The sequence below is a fragment of the Odontesthes bonariensis genome, chromosome 24 (genome assembly GCF_027942865.1).
Source record: "Odontesthes bonariensis isolate fOdoBon6 chromosome 24, fOdoBon6.hap1, whole genome shotgun sequence".
NCBI lineage: Eukaryota > Metazoa > Chordata > Actinopteri > Atheriniformes > Atherinopsidae > Odontesthes > Odontesthes bonariensis.
In genome coordinates, this window is record NC_134529.1 from 16880667 (window position 1) to 16895790 (window position 15124).

Sequence of the window (15124 nt, forward strand, 5' to 3'; positions counted from 1 at the left end):
GGTTGTTTGTTCATACTGTTAACTTGATCCATATTGGCGTCCTGTACCATACCACACCGTACCGCACCATAACACCACCACCACAACAAGCAGCAGGCAAAAAATGAGACTCACATGAGTGTTTCCACATGAGAAAAGATGTTGTCCTGACGCATTGGTTTAGACAAGACCAATAACCAGTTATGGTTAGAAAATGATCCTGATTGGGGCTGAAACACATTCTTTTTAGAATGTGACTCTCACGGAGGCCATTTTGCTGGTTACCTTGGTTACATGTAAACTGGCCACGTTATGATAAAACATTGTCACTTTCTGGTAGGCTTTAGAAAATATCTTTGAAGCTGGAAACATGATTGTTTTCTAAACTCAACCAAGCAATTCATTAGTTAAGTCCAAAAATAAAGCAACAAAAGTTTTTTAAGGTAGTTGAAGGCACAGTAATTGGCCGCTCCATCTAACCTCTGCTTTTCCTCCCTGTGAGAACTTTGTGGCTTTTAAAATGAATCATTTGAGAATGAAATATGCTCTGATGTGGATATGAGTCTTATTTCCCTTCCTCCATATGTAGGAGGCTGTACTTTACAGGACGCATTTATAAGCCATATTGAAGGGGTAAGAACAAGAGTTATATGACCATTTCAGTCGGACGACTTGTTACACAAATCATATGTCTTTGAAATGTCTCCTTTCCCTTTAATCATGTCATGACCGTTAAGATTTATCTGATGTCCATGTGCGTAAAAGTGTGTGTAAAATAGTTCAAACCACCGCCACTTCCAGCAGCTATAACAGTAACATGCTGCTCAATGCTTCAGTACTAATAATCTAAGGTTATGATAGTATATAATGCAGAGATGTAATGTTAATACTTACAGTACAGACCAAAAGTTTGGACACACCTTCTCATTCAAAGAGTTTTCTTTATTTTCATGACTATGAAGATTGTAAATTCACACTGAAGGCATCAAAACTATGAATTAACACATGTGGAATTATACACTTAACAAAAAAGTGCGAAACAACTGAAAATATGTCTTATATTCCAGGTTCTTCAAACTAGCCACCTTTTGCTTTGATTACTGCTTCGCACACTCTTGGCATTCTCTTGATGAGCTTCAAGAGGTAGTCACCTGAAATAGTCTTCCAACAGTCTTGAAGGAGTTCCCAGAGATGCTTAGCACTTGTTGGCCCTTTTGCCTTCACTCTGCGGTCCAGCTCACCCCAAACCATCTCGATTGGTTTCAGGTCCGGTGACTGTGGAGGCCAGGTCATCTGACGCAGCACCCCATCACTCTCCTTGTTGGTCAAATAGCCCTTACACAGCCTGGAGGTGTGTTTGGGGTCATTGTCCTGCTGGAAAATAAATGATGGTCCAACTAAACGCAAACCGGATGGAATAGCATGCCGCTGCAAGATGCTGTGGTAGCCATGCTGGTTCAGTATGCCTTCAATTTTGAATAAATTCCCAGCAGTGTCACCAGCAAAGCACCCCCACACCATCACACCTCCTCCTCCATGCTTCACGGTGGGAACCAGGCATGTAGAGTCCATCCGTTCACCTTTTCTGCTTCGCACAAAGACACGGTGATTGGAACCAAAGATCTCAAATTTGGACTCGTCAGACCAAAGCACAGATTTCCACTGGTCTAATGTCCATTCCTTGTGTTCTTTAGCCCAAACAAGTCTCTTCTGCTTGTTGCCTGTCCTTTGCAGTGGTTTCCTAGCAGCTATTCTACCATGAAGGCCTGATTCACACAGTCTCCTCTTAACAGTTGTTCTAGAGATGTGTCTGCTGCTAGAACTCTGTGTGGCATTGACATGGTCTCTAATCTGAGCTGCTGTTAACCTGCGATTTCTGAGGCTGGTGACTCGGATGAACTTATCCTCCGCAGCAGAGGTGACTCTTGGTCTTCCTTTCCTGGGACGGTCCTCATGTGAGCCAGTTTCTTTGTAGCGCTTGATGGTTTTTGCGACTGCACTTGGGGACACTTTCAAAGTTTTCCCAATTTTTCGGACTGACTGACCTTCATTTCTTAAAGTAATGATGGCCACTCGTTTTTCTTTACTTAGCTGCTTTTTTCTTGCCATAATACAAATTCTAACAGTCAATTCAGTAGGACCATCAGCTGTGTATCCATCTGACTCCTGCACAACACAACTGATGGTCCCAACCCCATTTATAAGGCAAGAAATCCCACTTATTAAACCTGACAGGGCACACCTGTAAAGTGAAAACCGTTTCAGGTGACTACCTCTTGAAGCTCATCAAGAGAATGCAGAGTGTGTGCAAAGCAGTAATCACAAAAGGTGGCTACTTTGAAGAAACTAGAATATAAGGCGTATTTTCAGTTGTTTTACACTTTTTTGTTAAGTACATATTTCCACATGTTAATTCATAGTTTTGATCCCTTCCGTGTGAATCTACAATGCCAATAGTCATGAAAAAAAAGGAAAATCATTGAATGAGAAGGTGTGTCCAAACTTTTGGTCTGTACTGTACATACTTTAGCTTAAGTGCAGACAAACTGCTGTACTTTGTTAAGAGCTGCTGTTTGTATTCCTCTGAGTGTCGTGGTATTTCATCAAAGCAGCAAGGTTTTCAGGAATTAAAGTCATAATTTGTTTCTCGTGAGCAACAAAATAACCTTGTCAGTGTTTTGCAGATGAAAAACATGTCAAATCTTATGCCTGCACTGACTTGTAAACAAAAGGATTAAAGTATGTTTGATGCAAAATTACCTTAAAAAAGATCTGTAGTAAGTTTAACAGACTTAGAGGAGAGAAACATTTGTCTAAGAATGTTTTATTGATTAAAATCTGCCCCTTTCTGATTTTTGATATATACAACTTATGATAAATGCTTTTTGAATGATTCTGGATTTCATTCTCATGTTCATTGTTGTTTCTTTGACCCTGTTCATAAGGTGCTGTTAGTGTTGGTCAGGACTCACAGAGTCTCTGATTAAATCATTGTTCAAAAATTAAACACAAAAACACTTTGTCCATGTAAATGGTGTCAAGGGTTTTGCTAGTATAGCATCACTTATTTATTATGGCTAGTGTTTGTTAATTTGGGTAAAATATAGCTAGACATCTGATATAAGTGAGCCTCAGTGGCTCTTTCCCATGTGAGTTATTGTTATATTACACTTTAGCACTGAACTGATAGATTTGTTCATCTTTATCACAAGACTATAACAAGAAGTCAAACATTATGCCCTTACAGACAATATCTATCATCCTGTTCCATCAGGCAGACTGTCAACTAATGTTGCCATGAACCAAATATAATCACACAAAGACTCCAGTGTTATCATATTTCAAGGGAAACTATCATATGCTCAAAAGACAGACTGTGGAGTGCCAGAAAATTTCAAAGCGTGAATCGCAGTGAGTGCTTGAAGGTCTGTGCCGGGGTTCATCAGGCTCACTTAGTGATTTCTTAATGCCAGCCAACTATAAATAAGATTTTAAGGCAATGAAAGAAAATTCAATGTGCTCTTATCTCTTCTACATCCACTTGTTGCTGTGAGACTTGCTGTGGTTTCCGATAACCAAGATTCTGCCAGTCAGTGTTGCAGGTAATCTTATCAAAGATGACAATATAGGCTACTGAAAACCGAGTCATGGCACCTGCTAAGTGATAAAATGTGATCATTTGTCATATCTCTATTAAGGTAAAAATACACATATAGTTCTCTTTTAAATGTCATTATTCAATGCGAATGGAAGGAATTAAACACATAAGTGCGCCTCCACTTGATGACAAAGCAGCACTTGGAAAAAGCAGCTCTTCCTCCCTGACTGTTCTTGGCCCTGTGTTTGCTAGCGTTGGAATTTTACTGGAGAGTTTGCCTTGTTTGACTGCCCAGTCCTTATACATATGAGTGGATGGGAGATGGAAGCACTTCAGATTTGCTTCTTTTCAGCGTCCAGTCTTTTGTAGCATCATGTCTCTTTGTTAGACTGAATGTCTCCTCATTAAGCCTGATGCATAAAGACTGGAGGAACCCTTGACTGCCTGCAGTTCACTCTATGACTTCTTCTCACTGGGGCAAGACAGAATGAACACACACACACAGTAAGTAGAGTTTTTACATTCTCATTCAGTGGATAAGATGTATCGGACAAGGTGTTAAAAATACAACAAAAAAGACAGTAGTAACAAAAAAAAAGAAAGTCAGTCTCAAGTTGTTTTCATGAAGGATCCCCAACTGGGAAATAAAGAGTGCAGGGGAGACAGGTCATGTTTCCCATCAGGGAACCCACATAACATGTCTCTGAGGTGTAAGTGAGGCTTCTCAGGCTAAAAAACAACCCCATTAAGTGTCTGTTTTATTTCAGTTAAAAAGTGCATACAGTATAGTCTCCCATCTAACATCACTGACATACACTTCAGTTACAGGAGATATAATAATATTGGAGTCGATTCAGCCAAAATGTTGTGAAAAAAGTGTCCATGTACTCTTGATAGCAGCTGCTGTTTTATTATTTCATTCTCAAGGTCTCACTGACTGACTGCTAGCTGCAGGGCAACAGTTTAGGGAAGTTGGGGAGGCTGTCCAGCAGTGTCAGAGGAGCAAACCTGACAATCACCAGTGCCCCCTGCTGGGCTCCACCTGTCTACAGTCCACCCTGCTTTCTGTGCCTTCGATGTGCTCGCTCAGAGGAAAGGAGACAGACTAATGAGGGTGAAGAAAAGGCTGCAGTGACCCCGTGTCACAGTGAGCTCCTTTACGAGCCAGGTGTGGCTCACGTAAAGGAGGGGTACAGCCGGCAATACTTCAATAAAACATCAGCTTTTAAAATGCTCGAAATCCTCCCGTGTGTTGTGTTTGGTGAAGACTGTAAGCAGTGCTCGTTATGTTTGGTTGTGTGATGCAAGCATGTGTGCTGATAAGCAAGATGACATTACATCAAAACTGTCTGATTTCACAATGGAGTTTGACCGGAATTTCTCACCCATACAAAGAGTGAAAGATTGGCACATGCTGACGCCAAGCTGAGATAAGCACGAGTGTGATGAAATGTGCAGTGGTGCAATGAGCAAGACACTTTACAGACCAGACTTTGCAGAGTAAAGTTCTGCAAAGTCTGACATTGAATTGTCAACAGCTCGCACCAAGATTGGTAGATAAAGTTTCTAATCAGATGTTTGAAGGGTCAGAATCAGCCAAGAAGCCCAGAAGTTTATTTGTCAACTACCAGTGTATTTAAAGACACTTAGAAACACCACTCATAAATAAAAATGGTTGTAAATGGAAAAAAGCAATGCAGCCAAAACCATCATAAGTTTACAGATCCAATTCTACATCTTGTAACATCTTTAGATCATCGTTCTGCATGCAAGGTTAATACTTCCATGTGTTCTTGCAGATTGTTTTTCCTCCTGCCTTCAAGAGTAGCAGGAAACCTTTTAGTAGCTGGTGATTCTTTCCCATGACATGAAATATTGGCATCGTTTTAAAGACGCTGTTTGACACAAGGTGCCTTTGGAGTCGGTGCCATGATCCACCTGTGAGAGTAGGAGATGCTGGAAAATTGAGTGTTTGTGAAACGACTCCAATAGTGCCAAGGCTGGATTGGTGGTGGACAGCATAAATCACAATCCAACTTTTTTTTTTGTTTTTTTGATGCACACGAGGAGAGATGAAAATGTGTCAAGCGAATGAACTCTGTTCAAACGTCTGTTTTTGCATCTAGTAAATAAAAATGGCCAAAACTTTCAGACATAAAAGAATTATCACAGTGTACTATACTGCAAATATTCCCATATAAACAGCTAAGGCACCTATACAATTCAGTCTTCATTCTTAAAGTTTTGTTTCCAATTACCAACCACTATGCTTTTCATAACAGCCATTTGAGATGCAGGCTATGATTTTCCTGCTGATAACACTACACAGCCCGGTGTCTGTTTACACCAGTTTACACAAGGCTTGCAATTTCTCGGTTATGTTTTGGCACCAAAACTATTTAGTTGTGGTAAGGAAGAGATTTTGATTTGACTTGAAATACACTGCCCCACAACATAGGATAATTGCAAAAATAGGATAAAAAAGCAGTTTCATTGTATTTAAATGTAGGCTGGAGACTAGCATGAGAAAGTTATTTTTGCATTGATTCATGACACCAAGGGGCCCACAAATCTTGAGAGGGTGACTGGGCTGACTTTTCAGACTGAGATTCAATTTCACCATGTGATCATTGTTCAAACTGAGATTGTAATATTGCAATGCAGCATGATAACAGTATGATACATGGAGTATGATATGATTCAAGGATGATACATTTTTAAACAGAATGATTTGGTTCAAGTTGATGCTGTTCAATTTGATTGTGCCTGATGTTGTGCAGTTCTTTCATATTTCTTTTAAATATTAATTTTCTACAGTAAATGAAAACTGTTTTCTATAAATTTCTATATCTATAAATGTTACAAATGTACCTTTAAACAGGCATATTTGAAAAAAACAAGGGAATCCCAGGTATTTTCGTTTCGTTGTAGCACAGGAAAAAAAAATACACTTTGATAGTTCATGTTTTAATTCACTTTATACTTTCATCAGTGAAATATGGTCCAGTTCCCATCTTTTACCATGGTTTTAATGTATTTAATTAAGGCAAGGCAAGGCAAGGCAATTTTATTTATAGAGCACAATTCGTACACAAGGTCATTCAAAGTGCATGGATCATTCCACCAGAGGGGTCACCCTCGAACACACGGTTAGATTGCAAATCTTCAATCCTAAATTCGTGCAATAGATGCAGTAATAACCTTTGAATTTGCCAAATTGCAAACATGTTGTGGGTGGAGAAATCTTCAATAACTGTCTGTATGCTGTGTGTTGTTGATCTTTCCTGTGGCTACTGTATTAGAAGCTATACAAGATGAGTGCTTAGATGTTGTATTTCTGCTGTACTCTACAGACTAAACCAATATTCCTTTTTATTCAATTCATTTAATTTGATCTGTGTACTGGTGTAATTACATCTTTAATGTTGAAATCAGGTTCCAATTAGCTCAACGAAACTTTTGAAACTTTTGAAAATGATGTCAGGGCGGTCGGTGGCGTAGGGGGTTAAGCAGGCGTCCCATGTACAGAGGCTACAGTCCTTGCTGCAGCTGGCCCTGGTTTGAGTCCCACACTGGATGGCCCTTTGCTGCATGTCTTCCCCCTCTCTCTGCCCCCTGCTTCCTGTCTCTCTCCAACTGTCCTATCCATTAAAGGCATAAAAGCCCAAAAACATATACAAGAAAATGATGTCTTAATGAATAAGTAAAGTCAATGAAGAGGACAACATTTCGTTTTAAACATTTCTATTTCTGCTGTACAATTGTAGAATTGTTGCTGGAGTCTATTGAGATAGACTTCTGAGATACAACCTTAACTGTCCACTTGAAGAAAAGCGTTTTTTGTAAAGTGCGCCAAAATGTCACGCAGAGGGGGCCTGAAACATCGGTATATGTTGAGTTAGGAGTGAAACCAAACTCACTACAGAACAGAAAAATAAAGTCTTACAAAATCAGATATCTCTTCAGGTTTTTGGAGGTTATACACAGTGAAAAGGAGAGTAAGTTACATTTGTCAGGAGGGCATAATTACCAGCACAGTGGATACATATCTTGCTTCCTGTCTATTTGATGTATATATATATGTTGCTCTAACTTTTGCAGATAATTTTTCAGGGCCATATTGACTTTGTAAAATGAAATCAGAAATGATTAAACACATGCCTAAACGGGACTGATCGAAAGTTAACGTATGCATGTTGTAAGAAAAATATCCAACAGGATGGAAAGTTGGTATTTCCAGCAAAGACAAAGTGGCAGCTCCTCTAATAGCGATGGTCACCTCGTAAGTCACATGACCACCTGTAGACAGCCTTTTTGTAAGAACAACTGCAGTTGACTGGAAACCATCTGGTCTATGTGAGAATGCCATCACAGGTGTCATGGCAACACGCACGCAAGGAGGAAGTTAAGAAGCATGGTGGGAAACTGATCTGGGCACTGCAGCAAATCAGCACAGCATGAGATAGCCCTGTATCCCATTAAAACATCCTTTAAAAGCTTGGATGAGTCACCAGTTTGCGTTGTGTGTGCGTGTTCTTGTTTCTACAGGTGTAAAGTGATTCTTTCATTTAAACCAGATGCAGTGGCAGGGATCTCAGGTCAGAGTGTTGTTTTTTTAATGCTGAGCACCATGATGGAAAAGCATTTGGTTGTCTCTTTATTCTCTTCATCCCCCCGCCTGCTTTGACCCACCTCCATGTTGCTGGTCACTAGGGCTGACCCTTTCAAAAGATTGAACAAATGCAACTCCCCCAGTTGAAACTGGACCTTCAGACGTGCGGCACCAGTTCAAGACAAAACCAAACACAACAAAATGTGAAGGCAGACTGGACAATGTTTAAACAACTGAAAAGTATCGCTTAAGTGCTGAGGAGCTTTTGTAATGCAGGGGGAATGCAACTTGCATGATAACTGAAAAGACTCTATACATATGAGAAAGACAGATGCAGAAGAGTACGTGTGTGTGAGTGTGTGTGTTTGTGTGTGTTTGTGTGTCTACTTATGAGCAGGCTGAGTGTGTGTGTGAGAGAGGGGATAGAAGCCAGAGCTCTCAGCAGGCCAAGAGGAGGAAAAACGGGGATGAGAGACCCTTCAAAGAGCAGTGAAATTGTTGAAGGTGCTGTTTAACACGCATACCTAACTAAGCCCGGGAGAGGTGGTGTGTAAGAGGGCTGAGAAAAAGAATAGGTAGGGGGGGGGCTTGTTGATACTTGGATGGATAAAGATTCATGTCACTTGCACGAAGGCTTTACCCAACATTAGAGAGGAGTGCCCATCCGGACCTTTATCCCCACTCGGCGGTTCCTGGATTTCTGTTTCCACTTGTCTGCTTTGACGGGTTTCTTTTTTTCTCATCTCATTTTACAGCAACTGAGGCCTTTAAGCAAACTCATTCCCTTGAAATAGGCTAATTGTGTTCAGTTGACTTCCTTGGATGCAACAGGCCTTACGAGTTAATCACCCAAGAAAGCCTCTTAGTGACAGCTATGCCTTAATTGCATACCAGACTGTGCCCATCAATTTGAATGCAGCAAATCCACAGATTCCATCTGCATGGGAATGAACTTTTCCTTATTTTGGATCTCACTGACTGGAACACAGAGCAGTGTGAAACATTAGACAAACAAACTACGAGAGTCATATTTTGTAATTCAAGAGTTCTGATAGAAGGATCTGCTACTGTTCAGATCCCACGGTATTGCTATTCTGACCTCTTTCAGGTCCTCCTTTGTTTAGACTCTTTGACAGGGGCCCTTCAGCGCTCACCAAAACATTAAAAGCAAAACAAACGGACCAGTGTGACAATAAAAAGGGAATGCCGCAGGGTGGTTTGGATTTGTTTTTGTGTGATGTGACCATGCCCACTCATCTTCACTCCACTCTCATCTCATCTGTTCATTCCATGCTGCGTTGTAGCAGTTTATCCAGGAAAGCAGGGGTGAAGACGCTAACCTTTTCCACACAGCAATAACTTCCCACCATGACATCGAACCAACATTGCTTCAGGGTCCCTCAGTGCTCGCTGTGAAAATGTCAGACATGCTCTTTTCATCTGAGGGAAATCCTATCTGATTTACTCTCCCCCCTCTTCCTCGGCTGAGGCGCCTGTTTGTAGAGGGCCATGTTTCATTTGAATATCAAAGCCTGTGAGGAGGTGGCCAGACACTTTAAATGACATTTTTTGGGCTTCTCTCAAGGAATGTGACTGCTTAAGTGTCCTAGACGGAGGGATCTGATCACTGCTACAAAGCAGCCTTTGTGGTGGCAGGGTGACCATAATCTCTATTTACCTACTCTCTGCTCTGAGGAAGAAATTAGCACAGATGTCCATTTGCATCCCAGGATTGGGAATTTTAGGCTTCACAGCTTGGATGACTCTTGAGGAATTGCTAACATTTTTCCCGGTGAAACCAAGGAGACGTGATGGCGAACATACTTCAGGAATAGCCTACGTTTCTTTGTCATTCAAGCAATAACATAAAAACTATTTTAAGCTATCTGTTGAGGAAACGTGGAAGGAAGTCTCTGGAGTTTTCTTTTAAACAAACTAAAGTTATGTTTATTTTGTTGTTACTGAACAAAAAGAACTACGTCTCTCCTTTAGGTCTTGCAAACACACTGAATACATTTTGTTTTCTCATAAAACATTTACAAGGCTGAGTTTTTTTTTAACATTTTGTTGGCACCCTGCTCTATTACTTGGCACAGTCTTCCACAACTGCACCTGCTAACAGTGTCTAAAGGAAAAGGAAGCAATTTTAAAAGTGAACCTCTCAACATTTACTGGCCCGTTCACTGCATTACAGGCCAAGTGTAAACTTTGCCTCTGTATTTTGAATGGCTCTGAGCCCGGCTGCATATTGTGTGACAGCACGAAGCCTCACAATTCAAATGGCGTGAATCATTGGAGTTCCTTATTTTTCTGTCGTCTGTGTGAGCACATGCTTGTTGAATCTCTCTTCCTTTGAATGTTTTACACCAAAGTTAGCGTGCTTGGGTAAGTTTTGGGAACATGGATTATGGTGTGTTCCATTCGGAGTCAGAAGCCAGAAAATCTGAATTCCAAGTTAAAAAAAGATAGATGGAAAGCTCCAAAAGGTTGGATTTCTCTCTTGTAAATTTGAACGAACCTCACCAACCTTCAAAATGCAACGTGGACACTCTGTGTATAAAAAGTGGCAAAAGTGGCAGTTGAAAAATTTCTTTTGCCAGTTTATCATCAGTTTGCATCTCATCTAACTGTTACATGCCACACTGTCTATCCTCTAACAGTTCACATGTTGTTGGGGTGTTTGTGTGCAAATATACCATATTGGGTTGTTATTAGTATTGATTGCTAATCATGGGTGGGTAGCTAGATCAGTTAGCACTACAATGAGCAAAATAGAACACGATTTAAACAAAATGGCTCCAAACTTTTAGTCATTTGAAGTAAGAATGAGGGTGAATCATAACTGATGTGCCACATAGGCCAACAGTAAAAATGAATCCTAAAACTGTGTCACTTTTTGTCACACCGCGGTGAGGTGGTTTTATTTTGGGGTTGTTTTTTGTCTTGTGATTTCCTGTTTTATTTTGAAGAATAACTCTCCTCTCGTTTCAGGTCACTTGCCCTTCCTCATGTGTCACATGTTGGAGTGTCTTCCCTGATTCCTGATTGTGTCCACCTGTTTCCCATTACCCTCATGTGTCTTAAGCCCTATTCGGACGGGACTAGTTTAATGGGGGGACCTGGGGTAAAGTAATAATAACCGGGAAATCTAGTCCCGTCCGAACGTGCCATGTCAGTAAAGATAGCGGAGTTTGTCGGTAAACTTTGCCAAGAATTCTACCTCCTGTGAAACGGTCCGGAGTATCTACCATAGGTAATACTAATCCTGTGCGAATGCGACCTTCGGTAATAAGTACGGAATATATCGTCACATCCTTTTAAAGAGAGAAACAATTAGGTGTAAAATAGAAAATGACACTTAAGTTTCGTTGTGCTATCCTTTTTTTAAACTATACTTTACATTCAGGTAAAATAAGTATCCTGAGCAAACCTTTGGTGAACAGTACTTTACATTAAGGTCAAAAATGAATAAATCTTCTGTTCTGTTATACTGTACAATGCGTTTTAGTAATACTTATCATTCAGGTAAACAAACAAAAAAGTCTTCTGCGTTTGTATACAATAATTTTGGAGCAGAATGCTTTATATTCAAGAAAACTCCTCCCATGTTAGATCAATATTACAGGGATCTCTTGTCCCGTCCGAATTGGTCATTTCTTCTCCCTGGCGTCGTCTGGTTAACCAACATTACCATACGTCCCCCCATTGAACTAGTCCCGTCCGAATAAGGCTATATAGTCTGCGTCTCCCTTTGTCTTGTTGCCAGTGTGTTTCGATCCTTTGTTCATGCCAGGCCTTTTCCATAGCTCACAGTCAAAGAAACCTACCGCGATACCTGAAGTTCATTGTTATAGCCTCCAGTCTTTTAAGGAGTGTTTTTCAGTTTAGCTTTTCTTACCGATCCTTTTCTTCCTCCATCTGAGCGATTTTTTTTTTTTTTTTTTTTTTTTTTTTTTTTTTTTTTTTTTTTTTTTTTAATAACTTTTCATAGTCAGTTTTGTTTTCCTTTTTTGTTCGAGAGTATTTTCATAGCCCCTTTGTTTATTTATTAAATAAAACTGGTCTGAATTACGCTACCCTCTGCATCTGAGTCCTCCCATTCATTGGTCCTTGTCAGTACACACTGGCCAGAATGGACTCAGCAGAGACTCAGCAGGTAGCAGCGGTTCTGCAGGACCAGGATTCCCGCCTCAGCAGGCAAGAGGGTTTCCAGTTGGCCATGGCCGCGCATATGACCGCTTTAGCTAATCAGGTCCAGGCCTTGACTGATCTTATCGCTAAGACCAGCGTCCCCCCCCCCACTCCTGACGTGTCAGCAGCCTCCTCCCCGGCCCCTGCAGTGCACGTTGTCGGGACGGGAATAAAATTGGCTCCTCCGGAGCGGTTTTCCGGAGAGATGGGTCTGTGCAAGCCTTTTCTCATTGACTGCTCCATTCATTTTGAGCACATGCCACAAGCCTTTCCTACGGACAGATCCAAAGTCGCCTTCATAATCTCGCACTTATCTGGCAGAGCTAGGTTATGGGCTACGGCTGAGTGGGCCCGGGACTCCCTGCTCTGCCGCTCTGCCGCTCTGTGGCAGACTTCAAGGCTGCTCTGTTGCGGACCTTTCGAACCAGTTTCGGACGATCGAGAGAAGGCTCGCGAGTTAAGTGGAGTAAGACGGGGCAAAGACTCGGTTTGTGATTACGCCATTCGCTTCCGCATCATGGCGGCGGAGAGCGGGTGGAACTCTACAGCTCTGTATGATGTGTTTTTGAAGGGGCTGGCTACATCCATCCAGGATCGACTGGTTTCGTTGGATCTGCCAACGGATTTGGACTCGCTTATTGCGCTTGCCATACGGACTGATAACCGTCTTCATGAGCTCAATCAGCGGCGGGGGATTGGCCCGACGTCCGTGGAAATGGACACACGTCCTCAAGCGCCGGCTGGGCCGAGTCACCCGCATTCGCCACCGAGCCGACAATATCACTCGCCGGCGTCAGAAGTGGAGGAGCCGATGCAACTCGGTACAGCTCGACTCACACCGGAAGAGAGACGGCGACGGCAGCAGGAGGGCCGTTGTTATTACTGCGGGGAGTCAGGTCACCGAGTCGTAGAATACCCGACTAAGAGGACTTCGGTGGTGAGTCGCTTCACAGCAGCTATCCCCGGTTCACGAAGACTTTCACCTGTTAAGGTAACACACCACTCTTTCACCACAGTACTTGGGGCTCTCATAGACTCGGGGGCAGATGAAAGCATGATGGACTGGGGGTTAGCGGAGAAGATCAGGCTCAGAACTGAACTTTTAAGCAAGCCCATCCAGGCCAGAGCTCTTAATGGTCAAAGACTCTTCACTATTACTCACATCACAGAGCCTCTTGAACTTCACATCAACAGACATACAGAGCGCCTGAGATTTTATGTATTTAAGGCGCCTACGCATTCATTGATTTTGGGATTCCCATGGCTGCTCTGCCACAACCCCCATGTTAATTGGAAGACTGGGTCTATTTTGTGGTGGGGAAAAGATTGTGCAGGGCGATGTATAATCACCCCAACTCAGGGGGAGGACGGTAGAATAATTAATCTTGTTTCTGTTGACCCCAACGCAGACTCCGATTGCCCGGACCTGAGTTCAGTGCCTCCCTGCTATCACCACGTCAAAGAAGTGTTCAGCAAATCCAAAGCGACATCCCTCCCGCCACACAGACCATATGACTGCGTTATAGATTTAATCCCTGGCTCTACCATCCCCAAGGGACGTCTGTACTCTGTTTCCGGACCTGAGAGAGAGGCCATGAAAGACTATATTCAGACCTCCCTGAAGGCGGGGCTCATCCGTCCCTCCTCTTCTCCCGCTGGCGCAGGGTTCTTTTTTGTGGGGAAGAAGGACGGGTCATCACGACCATGTATTGATTATAGTCCGCTGAACGCCATCACTGTAAAGAACCGATATCCCCTGCCGCTCATGTCGTCTGTTTTTGACCAGCTTCAGCAAGCTAAGGTGTTCACCAAGTTAGATCTCCGCAATGCCTACCATCTGGTTAGAATCAGGGAAGGGGATGAGTGGAAAACAGGTTTTAACACTCCAAGTGGCCACTATGAGTACCTGGTAATGCCTTTTGGCCTCACTAATGCCCCAGGAGTTTTTCAGGCCATGATTAATGACGTCCTCAGAGATTTTTTTTTAGACTATTTTGTATATTTATATTTGGATGACATTCTAATCTACTCTCCAGATCTAGAAACGCATAAGACCCATGTGACCAGAGTACTTGAAAGACTTTTAGAGCATAAATTATATGTCAAGGCCGAAAAGAGTGAATTTCACGCCGACACCATCTCCTTCCTGGGCTTCATTGTAGCCCCTGGAAGAGTGCAGATGGACCCGGCTAAAGTTAGCGCTGTGGCAGAGTGGCCCACACCTGATAGCCGCAAAAAAGTTCAGCAGTTCCTTGGCTTTGCTAACTTTTACAGGCGGTTCATCAGCGCTTCAGCGCCACAGCAGCTCCGCTCCATGCTCTCACTTCCCCCAAGGTGCCCTTCCATTGGTCCACAGAGGCAGAGTCGGCGTTCCAGAACCTCAAGCGACGCTTCACCACGGTTCCTATCCTCACCATGCCCGATCCACAGAGACAATTCGTGGTGGAGGTGGACGCCTCCAACGAGGGGATCGGGGCAGTTTTATCTCAGAGATCCGAGCTGGAGGGAAAGATGCATCCATGTGCTTTCCTGTCTCGGCGGCTGTCCTCGGCGGAAAGAAATTATGACGTTGGCAACCGTGAGCTCCTCGCTGTGAAGGTGGCACTGGAGGAGTGGCGTCACTGGTTGGAAGGGGCCAGTCAGCCGTTCATTGTCTGGACGGACCACAAGAACTTGGAATATATCAGTAAAGCCAAAAGATTCAATTCTCGCCAGGCCAGGTGGGCGCTTTTTTTTAACCGATT